This window comes from Schistocerca gregaria, chromosome 8 (assembly GCF_023897955.1).
Source record: "Schistocerca gregaria isolate iqSchGreg1 chromosome 8, iqSchGreg1.2, whole genome shotgun sequence".
Lineage (NCBI taxonomy): Eukaryota > Metazoa > Arthropoda > Insecta > Orthoptera > Acrididae > Schistocerca > Schistocerca gregaria.
The window spans coordinates 472,722,298-472,735,862 of record NC_064927.1 but is presented as its reverse complement, the minus strand read 5'-3'; the positions used below and the strand labels follow the sequence as shown (position 1 = coordinate 472,735,862).

Below are 13,565 nucleotides of genomic sequence, written 5' to 3'. Positions count from 1 at the left end.
ACCTCAGTACACTGCCTCAAGACAAACACGTAGTTTCTAATAGTAATACGTGTCTTATTGCGTTAAAATTTTAAGACTAAACTATCCTCCTACTGAGTAATTTCTGACAGCATTTTAAACTTTTAAATGTGGTCAATAACTGCGCGAAATGGAAAATCAAGTTTTTGTCGCCCCTGGAAGCCGTTACATAGGTATGCTGCAAATGAAACCATATTCCGAGAGAATCAGCAACGCAGAATAAACTAATTCAGTCCCTGGTGACAGATATTTTCGCTATATGGAAGGGCTTCCTGCAACTATACCTGCGGGTTTTTCTTAGACATTACCAGTGAAATGAAGTTCCAGCACAGATACGTAAAGTATCAAGTCAGTCGAGTAATAGAGAATTTGTCGGCAGGCAAATCATATTATTGTACTCTGACGTAAAGTATACATTATCTCTGGAAAGCGTGTCAGAGCCGTTGTTGCATGTGTTAGCAGAACGTGATAGTTTTCACCGCTGATTACATTGTTATTCCATCTACGAATAAACAACGAAATATCAACTCCATGCAAAGACTGGCCCATAGCTCTTTAAGCAATTGAAGAATACTGAACATTATTTGTTGAGTCATCAGACCAACTGGTTTGATCTGGTCCGCCATTATTTCCCCTTGCTTGCCAATGTCTTCATCTTAGAGAGAAATTTACGTTCAGAATACTCATTGTTGTATGTAGTCCAGTCTCTGTCTTCACCTACAGTTCCCCCCCCCCCCCTCCCCCCCCCTACGGCTTCGTCCAGCTCCGTGGAACTTATTCCCTGTTGTTTTAACTCTTGTTCTGTCATTCCGTTCCTCCTAGATATTGTTCATATATTCCTTTCCTCGCAGATTCCGCGGAAGAAGGAGGAATACAAGACGTCTTAACTCTGTTTACAGAAAAAGAACTACGTATTTGTCTGGTGTTATTGTAGGCACCACGAGGGATTAGTATAAGGGAAAAGGTAGAGTAAACAGTATCCCGTAATTGGTTTTCTGCGCAAGGTTTCACTGTCGATTGTATCTTGCAAAAAAATGGTTCAAATTGCTCTGAGCACTATGGGACTCAACTGCTGTGGTCATTAGTCCCCTAGAACTTAGAACTACTTAAACCTAACTAACCTAAGGACATCATACACATCCATGCCCGAGGCAGGATTCGAACCTGCGACCGTAGCAGTCGCACGGTTTCGGGCTGCGCGCCTAGAACCGCGAGACCACCGCGGCCGGCTGTATCTTGCAGTAGATCGGTAGGTGTAGCTAGGTGAAGAGTAGGCTGTGGTTAATTTTGTGTGGCCGGGGAGAATGCACTGTAAAAACTATTTATTCATAAAATCCGCAAGTGTAATTTCAGTCGTTTAGCTATATTCAAGTGGAGTATCGCTAAAATTTTGTGCTTACGTCAAAATAAAAAAAGGATATGTGACGTTTCTGTTGTAACCATCACATACTTTGAGAGTTTGATACGACGGGAACCATAATTAGAAGCAAAAAAGTCCAGGAAACATAAGCTCTAGCTGCGTAGCTTAGGAGCTATCAGCACCACTTCTTCTTAGATGCTCTGAAATGAATCTCCTGTACTGGAAGCGCTGTGCTTTTCACATTTTCTGAGGAGTTAATATGGACGAAAACGAGGAAAGTTCTCTAGTAAACAAGGGCTCTAAAATGCATGTGACAGTAGAAGAGATGTGTCTCACAGTAACGAAGACGAACATGTGCTCTTAGTTCTTAAGGTATGCATTTTAGGGCTGATGTTTACTCGACAGTTTACCTTGGTTTGGCCCATAGTGACACCTCTAAAGGTATGAAAAACAAAGGGTTTGCAGTGGAAGAGATTTGTTTCACTGTATCGAAGATGAAAAAGGCTCATAACTCGTGAGGTATGCATTTTAGAGCTCATGTTTTCTGGACGTTTTTGCTTCGAGTGGTTGTTGCTGCCATACCCACGAATATTGAAATTCCTCCTGGGGCACGCTGTGTACATCTCGTACACTTTTTAAAAATCTGAGCTTCTGAAAAACAGAATTTTGTCACTACTGTTCTGGAAAACGGCTTACACGCTGAAAACGAGTAAGTGAATTCTGTGAATGCATAGAAATGATGTTTACGTCGGCGACTAAAACTTTTTTTTTTTTTAACAAGCTAGGTACAAATCATTTAAAAATACGTTTATGCATGGGCATATTTCGGTAGATCCTGCTCTGTATGCAGCTCTGAGCCAAGACTTATAACATCTAATTAAGACAAGAACTACTCGGCAATTAAGTTGAGCCGCTGTTTCTGCTGGGCGGCTCCTTCTATCTCCTGGGTCTCGATCGTAAATGCTTCTTCGGAGATCCGTATTGCTACAGTGGAATTCTAATGCCCGAGCAATAAAATGTCCGTCATATAAATAACTAATCTGAGGCTTGAGGTGCGTTGTTCATGACGGTATCCTTCCGCAGGTATAATGACCGATAAGTGGAGTAGCTTGACTGGTTAGTCAAATTAGCGTATCATCAGCAGGCAGTATAAATAAATAAATAAATAACGGTGTGGAGGCGCAAGAAGAAAAGCGGGAGAATGAAGACGCCATAAACTTGTCTTCACATCTCGAGGATGCAATTAACATGCTAGAGTACCGCTTGTTAGCGTGCTAGTGTACTTCAGACGCCATTTGTTGAAAACGGCTGTCGTTTCTGACAGGAAGTAATGAGTGAAACTTTGTTATTTTTGCTGATGTACTTCCTCCATATAGCGGCAGAACCATTTCGGGATTCCACGTTGTCAATGCTTCCTTAAGGTGCAGCGAGTCGAAGAGGCAGTTCATGCGTTTACGAAACTGTGTAGAGACAGTCCATATTGCGTGAGGGGTTGAGGACAATAGCAAGTATAACAGATGTGGATAAAAGAACAAAACGTTTTGACCATATTGACTGGAATACAATTTTTGACATTCTGAAATTATTATTTATGTCTCCTACAGGAACTAGATTGCAATTATAAAGACTCGGACACCAATGGTGAGGTACCGGGCAGAATAGAAACTTATGATACAACGCAACTGAAGGAAGGCGATACGATACAACCTGATTTATTAAGGAATAATCAGTTCGTTAATGGGGCGATGAGTGGGGGGGAGGGGGTAATGGCTGTAGATAGAGATCAAGGTTTGACTACAATAAGCGGCTTTAGATGGTTGTAGGTCCATTGTCAGGCACAAATCGTCGTAATGTATTATTTAATAATTCTTCTACTGAATCAGTTGAGGCGAAATGTACGTTCTGAAAAAACAAGGACCAAGATTTTTAACATTTTAATGCCAGCAAATGTTGATTTATCCATTCTGTAATCACACGTCACTCAATGCGCGTACTCTTTTATACACTGTCTGAATACAGTCACGCTCACTACCGCAAAATAAGGATAAAATTTAAAGAAAAGTTTACATTACATTGTTTCCATGCCTTGGCATAAAGAATCCATTCTCCAAGTTTTTAATTTGTTTTTGTACGTTTTGTTCAACAACAATATAAATGGAACGAACTTTAATCCCTGTGGTACACGATTAGTGATTTCTCTGTGCTCTGTCGGCACCGATTTACAGTGAACAGCCAAAGAAGCTGGTACACCTGCCTTATAACGTGTAGGGCCCCCGCAAGCACGCAGAAGTGATGCAGCACGACGTGGCAGGGACTCGACTAACGTCTCCAGTAGTGCTGGAGGCAACTGACACCATGAACCCTGCGGGGCTCTCCATAAATCCGTACGACATATCAGGGGTCCCATATCACTCCAAATGCACAAGCCTCACACCATTACAGAGCCTCCACCAGCTTGAACAGTTCCCTGCTGACATGCAGGGTCCATGGATCCATACCCACAAACGCCCATATGGTCGATACAGTTTGAAACGAGACTCGTCCGAGCAGGCCAAATGTTTCCAGTCATCAACAGTCCAATGTCGCTGCTGACGGGCCCAGGCGAGACGTAAAGCTTTGTGTCACGCAGTCATCAAGGGTACACGAGTGGGCTTTCGGCTCCGAAAGCCCATATCGATAATGCTTCGCTGAATGGCCCAGCATTGAAATCTGCAGCAATTTGCGGATTGGTTGCACTTCTCTCACATTGAACGATTCACTTCAGTCGTCGTTGGTCCTGTTCTTGTAGGATCTTTTCCCCGCCGCAGCGATGCCGGAGATTTGATGTTTTACTGGATTCCTGATATACACGATACAGTCGTGAAATGGTAGTACGGAAAAATCCGCACTTCATCGGTACCTCGGAAATACTGTGCCCTATTGCTCGTGCCCCGACAACGTTCAAACTCACTTAAATCTTGGTAACTTGACATTGTAGCAGCAGCAACCGATCTAACAACTATGCCAGACGATTATTTACTTATACAGGCTTTGCCGACCTCACCGCCGTATTCTGCCTGTTTACATATCTCTGTATTTAATACATAGGGGGGGGGGGGGGGGAGGACACAAAAGAAAACGGGTTGTTGTCATAAAAATTATTGATGAACCTTTTTACAAGATTACTTCAGTTAACTTCAAAATACTCTCCATTACATGCGATGCACTTGTCAAGTTTCTTTTCCCTATTCGTAGAAATAGGAAAAAGTCGCACGGGGCTAGGTTCGGCGAATACGGAGCGTGGGGAACGACAGACCACGTCTGAGATGCCAAATAGTGGGTCACTCGTAAGGCCGTGTGTGCTGGAGCGTTGTCGTGATGCAGAAACCAGTCACCTGATCGTCAAAGTTTCGGGCGTTTCCTCCTCACATTCTCTCGCAGACGCCTTAAAACATCCAAGTAAAAGTGCTAGTTAACAGTCTGGCCAGGGGGTACGAATTCGCTATGCGCAATTCCACGAACATAAAAAAAGACAATGATCATCGTCTTCACATTTGACCTCACTTGCGTCGCTTTTTTTGGTCTGGGAGAGTTGGGTGTTCTCCACTGGCTTGAGGCTTGCTCGTTTCTGGGTCATACCCGTAACACCAACTCTCATACCCTGTAATGACTTTGTTCAAGAAGTTTGGATCGCGTGCAATCTCTGTTTTCACGTCCTGACACACATTAATGCGGATGGTTTTTTGCTCCTCTGTGAGAAGGCGCGGAACAAATTTAGCAGCAACACTTCTCATGTGCAAATCCTCACTCAAAATCCGCTGGCACGAGCTCCAACTGATTCCTGTCTCTGCTGAAATTTGGTCGACCGTTTGGCGACGATCCTCGTTGATCTTTTGGCGGACCTTTTCAACGGTCTCCTCATTTCGCGATGTTGAAGGGCGTCCAGAACGAGTTCGGTCTTCAACACACACCTCACCACGTTTAAAGCGCCCAGACCACTCGAAAACCTGAGTGCGGCTCATAGCGGCCTCCTGGAACGCTTTCTGAAGCATTAGGTGTGTCTCCATTGCAGTTTTTTTAAGCAGGAAACTAAATTTCGCACACTCCCTTTGTTCTTTTAAAGTTGCCATAACGACTTCTCAGAGGTAAGCCGCCATCAGTCAGAGAAACACAATATCACACTTCCACGTTGAGCTCGACACCGACGCCGTCTGTCAGCTGTTTCATGGAGGTCTCTACTAACACCATCTAGCGTGAGAACCCTGCACTACGTCTACGAGTGGCAGAGCCCTCGGAGTCCGGTTTCTTTTGGGTCCCCCCTCGTATGCCTATACCAGTTTGTTTGGCGCTTCAGTGTATTATGCATTAAAGCCGAATGTGTTAACACGAAACTCTGCATTCGGTATGCCCAGTTAACCGATACACTGCTCGTAGCGAGAATGATTGAGTCGCTAGTTGTGCTCTTTTCTGACCCGGGCAGTGCAGAAGCGGCGTGCTTTCGAGACTTTGGAAAGTGCCCGGGCGCCTCGCTTTGTCACGTCACGTCAGCTCGCCTCGCCGCGGTGGAAAGTGTGGCTCGGCCCGGCCCGGCCTGCCGGGGTCAACGCTCCACTGACGGGCCCCCGGGCTGCCGGACCGTACACAGCCCGGCGACGAGCAGACCAATCACGTCCCCATTGAGCTTCTTGAAGCTCTCTCGTAGCAAATTCCACGAAGTTTCGTGATTGCAAGCGAACGACAGCGACTTCTCGCCACGATGTGTCGGCTAACAACCATTCGGCCATCTTCAGGTGAGTGTTTAACACTGGAGATTGCTGGTGCACGTCGCTAAGTTTTCACGCGGTGACGCATACGCATAGGCTGCTGCTACGTGAGCAGCCGCTGTCACGTTTAGTGACATCTTCGAATACTGCTCCACCTAAGCCGCGCAGGTGCATTCTAGTGACGATAACTTAATATTCGTATTTATTCTCCGTCACAATGCGGGCTTACAGTGTTAAAATTCACAAGTAAATTTAAGGGGGCTACGACGTCAAACGGGGCGACTTGGAGCAGGAGAGTCGCCACAGGACATTTTAATTTCTGCTGTCTATGATTTTACAAATAAATTCGTAAAACATTGTGACCATGACCAGGAAGGATTGAGGGCTCACCCTCATCGCAGTTCAAAAACGTAGCAAAATACCTTTTTTTTACATGTTAAATTTCATCATTTTTTCACTTACTACTGGCTGCATTTGTTGCTATAGGTACACTTTTCTTTCTAAGTAAGAGAGATTCTTTGATAAATTTTGCACAGCATAAAAACCATACTTACAGGTGTATGAAACTCTAGAATTTTCCAAATCTATTAAAAACTGTGGTAAAAATTGAGATAATTAAGTATAAAATTTGAATTTTTTCTAAACATTAGGTTTAAAATGTAACAGTAAATTCATTTTTTCATAAATTAAATAACTTCTTGAGTTTCATGCACCTGTAACTATGGATTGTATGCTGTGCAAAAGTCATCGAAGAATCTCTCGTACTTAGAAAAGTGTACCTATAGCAACAAATGCAGCCAGTAATAAGTGTAAAAATGATGAAATTTCACATGTAAAAAATGTGTTTTGTTACGTTTTTGTGCTTCCACTGCTATGAGTATGAATCCTGAATCCTCCCTGCTCATGCTGTTAAAATTTTATGAATCTATTTGTAAAAGCATAGACAGTGGAAATTAAAATGTCATGTGGTGCCTCTCCTGCACTAAGTCGGCCCGTTTGACGTCCTACCCCCCTTAATAAAATTAAGTGGCTCTAGACGTGTTATTAGGCATAAAATATTTTCTCTTTGAAGATATTAAAAAAACCACAGAGTCGCAAGCTCTGTCCAGTCAAAAGCCGCTATCCCGATTAATGAGATCTTCCGCCAAACGTATTTCCATAGATTCTTTCGTAAGCAAATTCCAGGGGATCTTGTCGAGGCCAAGATTTTCGTGGCAGATTAACACATAGAATATCTTGTGAAAATACGATGTTCGTCTGTGGCTGACTTACTGGCCTGCGAAAGGCGAGTGTGGGGATCATGTTCAAAGCACCTTCCACGTACGGTGTGTGTGCTTTGACCAGTGTAGGCTCTGTCACACTGACAAGGCATTCTGGAGATTCAAGCCTTCCACAATCCCAGGTCGTCCTTTACCAAACCGAGAAGAGCACAGGTCTTTGTAGATGGCGGGAAGATTGCTGTAACATATTGCTTCCTTAAGGTTTTGCCTAAATTCGACGAAATATTTTTAGAAAGAAAACAGTTTATGCCTAATAACCTATCTGTTTTAACTCTCTGGGCCGGAATTCTCACAGAGGGCGTACATGTAGTATCACCATCACGCCCTCCCCTGCGCGCCATAGTTGGAGCAATATTCGGAGAGGACGCGCTAAACTTGACGATAAACTTGAACAGATGGCGCTCATGTAATGGCTCTAGGCGCATGCGTCTCTGCGCTGCTTTTTTGTATATTGTTGTGAACTAGCGACCTCTAATGTAAAACATTTACCTGAAGATGGCGAAATGGTTGTCAGTTGAAAAATCATTGCAAGGAGTCGACTTCAACGGGTGCAATTTCGCAACTTCATGGAGTATAGGTCCTTATTATTCAGCTCCGAGTAAGCCTGACACCTGAAACTATGCTATTTCCGTATCTTCTCCAACCATCTGATACTGCCGGCCGCGGTGGTCTCGCGGTTAAGACGCTCAGTCCGGAACCGCGCGACTGCTTCGGTCGCAGGTTCGAATCCTGCCTCGGGCATGGATGTGTGTGATGTCCTTAGGTTAGCTAGGTTTAAGTAGTTCTAAGTACTAGGGGACTGATGACCACAGATGTTAAGTCCCATAGTGCTCAGAGCCATTTGAACCATCTGATACTTCCACTTCTCTCTCTCTCTCTGTCTCACATCCTCCAAAACCTCCACATCCAATGTTAAGGAAGCTTCGACAGGCTCCTTCTTCCTATCCTAAAACTCAATCTCTACATTAACTCGTCCTACCGCTCACATCCTTAGCCCCCACATCCTCTCCTTAAGTTCTGAATGTCACTTATCGACCACACTTTTCGGCTCAACACCTCCAGTCCCCCACTTCCTTCTCGGGTAGCCCTACGGCACTTACTGGGACCTGACCTCCATTGTCTTGCCATAAACAGCATAGTCATCTACTTCATAGCACCAGTGACACCATAGCCATTTGTTTTTTCTAATAATATCAAAACGAATCCGTTTTTATTTTCGTATTGACCAAACAGGATCAAGTGCCAACTTGAGTTCCTCTTCTTTCTTTATTTCCCATTTTCCAGTATTCCATCTTCTCTCCAAGTTGTCTTTTATATTCTTCTGTCCATGATGTTCCTGATCTCATTTCTTCTGCACTGAATGCCTTCTAAATTTATTACGCTATTCTTAAAAAATATTTCTTTCTGTTATTATCGATTCTTTGATGTTTCTTGTTAGTACTTTTCTTATACACATGATATTGTTGATTTCTTTTTCAGAAATAGAGAAGCATTTGTTTAGTTAGACTCTTCTCACACACTAAGAAGATTAACCTTCCTGTACCCACTATTTCTGATATTTTCCGTATAATTATTACTTCGCGTTTTCCAGCCATATTATACTGCGCCATATTTTTCGTCTGCTGATCCGTCTTTAAAATATATATATTTTGCTCAGCTTATACTTCATCGTTAAGCATTCACCTGCGCTGAATATTGTGGTTTTTATTTCCTTTTTTCATAATTCTGATTGCATTATTTTGCTCGTACGTCGATGGAACAATGAAGAAAATGAAAGAAAACCTCACGATAATAGATAAAAGTGGCGTGGGAGCAGATTTCAGTACTAAGGTTTACAGACACGTAGTCCTAATCGGAGAAGTTAAGAACGATTTAGACCTATTGGAAAGAATATGTGTTAGAAAATACTTCGCAAAGACGAAGGTGATGGAGAGTAATATAAAGGAGAATAAAGACGAGCTCAAAGTAAACATTGTGAACGTCAGAAATGTGAAGAAGTGGCAGAATTCTCTCAGCTAGAAAGCAAGATTACACGGAATGGTTGAAGCAAGGATATCAGGATTGTGGCAGAAAAATAAAGCTGTATCCAGTCAGCGTCGACAGAGTAGGGGGAAGTCAATATTTGTGTACCGGAGGGACTAAAGTCGAGTCTGTTTTTATTATTATTGTGCAAAAACCTGGAGAATGGATTTCTCACACCAAAACACGAATCCAGTATACTGAGCTGCGGACATGTGTTCCTGACAGTGTATGTCTGGGGAACAGCATTGCGTGAATGTTAAAAGTGGACCATTCGAGATCTGGAGAAGAAGAAACTGGATGCATTTCAAACGTGGTGTTACCCGACTGCTAAAAATGAAGTGGACAGATAAAAGTATTAAATGAAGCAATTCCACAAAGAGTGGGCGAGGCAAGGGTTTTGTGGAAGAGCCTTGGCGAGACAAGAGACAAGTTACTGGGGCATGCGCCACGGCGAACGGCGTAGTTAACTTGGCGCTGGAACGAGCGGTAGAGGGGAAGAGCAGCTGGGGCAGGAAAAGATCGGAATATGCAAAACTGATTATAGGCGATTTCAACTATAGTAATTACGTTGGAATGAAAGGGTTATTACAATATAGGAAGAGATAGAGCATCGCCAGGCCAATTGGAAGACTGGTGTCTTGAAATGATTACTCGTTTTTGCTACACAAAATTGTGGGTATTTCTGTTGTCTTTAGGCTGGAAAGCTGCAATAAGGCTGCTGTCGTCCGCCTCCTCCCGCCTCTTATCTGAGGAACGAAATTACCAAAAAAGGAAAAAAAATATATACCCCGTCTCTGTGAGCTGCTCGCTCGGCAATATGAAAATATATGGCAGCTAATTATTTCCTTGCCATTCTAGACCAGCTTGCAAAGTCTGCTGCAGCGTGTCCAAGTTCACCGTTAGCGCCTGAGTGATACAGTTAACCAGTCTTACTTTGCATACTGCCCGCCGCCGTATATGCAGTCACCATAACGAGCTGGTGAGGTGACGCTTGACTCGGAGGTATAGGGTTCGAAATCTGCAGGTGGTAAAAAGGTCTCACTTCTCGTATTTGCCCCATAAGAGAAGAAGAGTTGTAAGCATACAAATCACTATACTGTACGCCCATGCCCTGGGTTAATTTCAAACCTGTTCGTATTGTGTAATGGCATGAGGGAATGTAACACGATTATTTAAAGTAAAATCCTTATCTATCAGAAAGCTGACAGCCTTGCCAAAAAGCAATTATTTATAAATGTTAGCATTATTTTGATTCTATCAACACACGTCGATTTCCTTGCAGTATCAGGAAAAAGAGGGTATACAAAATGCAAGACCATAGGACAGTAAGTAGTTAACAGAAAGGTCAAGTCAGTTGTATGGATGCATCCAACCTGGTATTACAAGTGTCCTGTGATCAATAATTTCAGATACAGGAGGAAATAATCAATAATCAAGATGCTATTCAATAGTGTCTTTTTAGAGTTCCGTACCTCAATAGCTAAAATCGGATCTATTTGTTGTCTGTCTGTCTGTTCGTCCTTTTGTTATGATCCCTATTCCTCAGGAAAGGGTAGAGGTAATATTTTTGAAATTTGTGTCAAGGTCTACAATCTCTCGGCGGTGTAAAAACGTTAAGATTCTAAGTCAATGCAGTCGAAAGATACGGCCCTTTCTGTAACGTATTTCGATATTCGCAAAACTCACTCATCAGAACCTATAGATGACCTACACTGAAGAGCTAAAGAAACTGATACTCCGGTCTAATATCGTGTACGCCCCCGCGAACACACAGAAGGGCCGAAACACAACGTGGCATGGGCTGGACTCATATCTGAAGTAGTGCTGGAAGGAATTGAAAACATGAATCCTGCAGGGGCTGTCCACAAATCCGTAAGAGTACCAGGGGAGGAGGATTTCTTCTGAAGAGCGCGTTGCATGGCATCCTAGATACGCTCAATAATGTTCATGTCTGGGCAGTTTGATGGGCAGCGGAAGTGTTTAAACTCAGAAGAGTGTTCCTGGAGCCACTCTGTAACAAGTCTGGACGTGTGGGGTACCTATATACATAATTAAGAGTGTACGGAACCATCAAAACGTGAGTTCTACTCTCATTTGTCCGGTCTTAATTAAGCCAAAAATAAATGGCATCGGTTTCTGTGACCATGGCAATAATTCGCAGGAACACATAAATCAGGTATTATAATCTTACTGGGAGTAAACCATGTATATTTATAAACTATTTGTTAGCCTAAAATATTTAGAAATACACTGAAGCGCCAAAAAAACTGGTGCAGGCATGCGTATTCAACTATAGAGATATATAAACAGGCAGAATACGGCGCTGCGGTCGGCAACGCCTATATAAGACAATATGCGTCTCGCACAGTTGTTAGATCGGTTACTGCTTCTAGAATGACAAGTTATCAAGATTTAAATGAATTTGAACATGGTTTTATAGTCGGCGCACGAGCGATGGAACACAGCATCTTCGAGGGAGCAATGAAGTGCGGATTTTCCGGTGCGACCATTTCACGAGTGTACTGTGAATATCAGGAAGCCGGTAAAACATCAAACCTTCCACGTCGCTGCGGCCGGGAAAAGATCCTGCAAGAACGGGACCAACGACTTACTGAAGTGAATCTTTCAACGTGACAGAAGTGCAACCCTTCCGCAAATTGCTGGAGATTTCAATGCTGGGCCATCAACAAGTGTCAGCGTGCGAACTATTCAATGAAACGTCATCAACGTGGGTTTTCGGAACCGAAGGTCTAATTGTGTACCCTTAATGACTGCACGACACAAAGCTTTACTCCTCGCCTGGGCCCGTCAACACCGACGCTGGACTGTTGATGACTGGAAACATGTTGCCTGTTCGGACGAATCTCGTTTCAGATTGTATCGAGCTGATACGTGTAGGGGTATGGAGACAACCTCATGAATCCATGGACGTTGCATGTCAGCAGGGAACTATTCAAGCTGGTGGAGGCTCTGTAATGGTGTGGGGCGTGTACAGTTGGTGTGATGTGGGACCCCTGGTACGTCTAGATACGACTCTGACAGGTGACACACACGTAAAAGTCCTGTGTGATCACCTGCATCCATTAATGTCCATTGTGCATTCCGACGGACTTGGGCAATATCAGCAGGACAATGCGACACCCCACACGTCTAGAATTGCTACAGCGTGGCTCCAGGAACACTCTTCTGAGTATAACGCTTCCGCTGGCCACCAAACTCCCCAGACATGAACATTATGCAGAATATCTCGGATGCCTTGCAACGTGCTGGTCAGAAGATATCTCCTCTCTCTCCCCCCCCCCCCCCCCCCAGTACTCTTACGCATTTATGGATAGCTCTGCAGGATTCATGGTGTTAATTCCCTCCAGCACTACTTCAGACATAGTCGAGTTCAAGCAATGTAGTGTTGCGGCACTTCTGTGTGCTCGCGGGGCCTACACGATATTAGGCAGCTGTACCAGTTTCTTGGGCTCTTCAGTGTATACTACCCCACCGATTTAAAGTATACTCTAGTAGAATACAGATCCGAGGTGTTGTGTTTAGCAAATCGGTTATGGTCATGCTGCCATCGCAGTACATTTGGTCTCGCGTAAGACTGTTGTTAAGGATAATCATCCGATCAGTTGACTAAGCAGAACAGCTGCATTAACCCAGCGAATCCATTATAGGTGTCAACGTGCTTCTCGATGGCCCAGAAAATTGGGTATTATTCTGCAGCGTACGTCTTCAGCAAGTTTCTTCGAGAACTGGAGCCAATAAATGATTAAATGCTTACCTTCAAAACCAAGATCAGAGGTTTTTCACGAAATGAACTGTGGTCAGATGTTCTTCTGTACCTCACACGCCATCTTGGTCTGCACTGTTAAGGTGAACTGCGTACACTAGACAGAAACGGAGGAAAAGTGTGGTTTCTTAGCTAAGCGAGGGTCGAAAACAATCCAGAATAACTTGATTTTTCCTAATGACTGACGAGTAATGAATCATAGACCCTTGTTAGGCTACATCCTCTCACTATATGCGAAAGAAAACGTAGAGAAGATTCATTAAAAGCGTAGCAACTTGCTATTAAAAAAAGAATGGAAAGGTTCGTAGTAGGAAAAATTAAATAACAGGAAGTGAAAAAAAAAGGTGGAACGATAGGAA

At 43.5% G+C, this 13,565-nt stretch overlaps 1 protein-coding gene across 2 annotated transcripts in view; it reads right to left on the bottom strand.

Moving 5' to 3' along the window:
- LOC126284297 (uncharacterized) overlaps positions 1-13,565 on the bottom strand; it is a 234,281-nt gene that overhangs the window by 166,319 nt on the left and 54,397 nt on the right. The window lies entirely within an intron of this gene.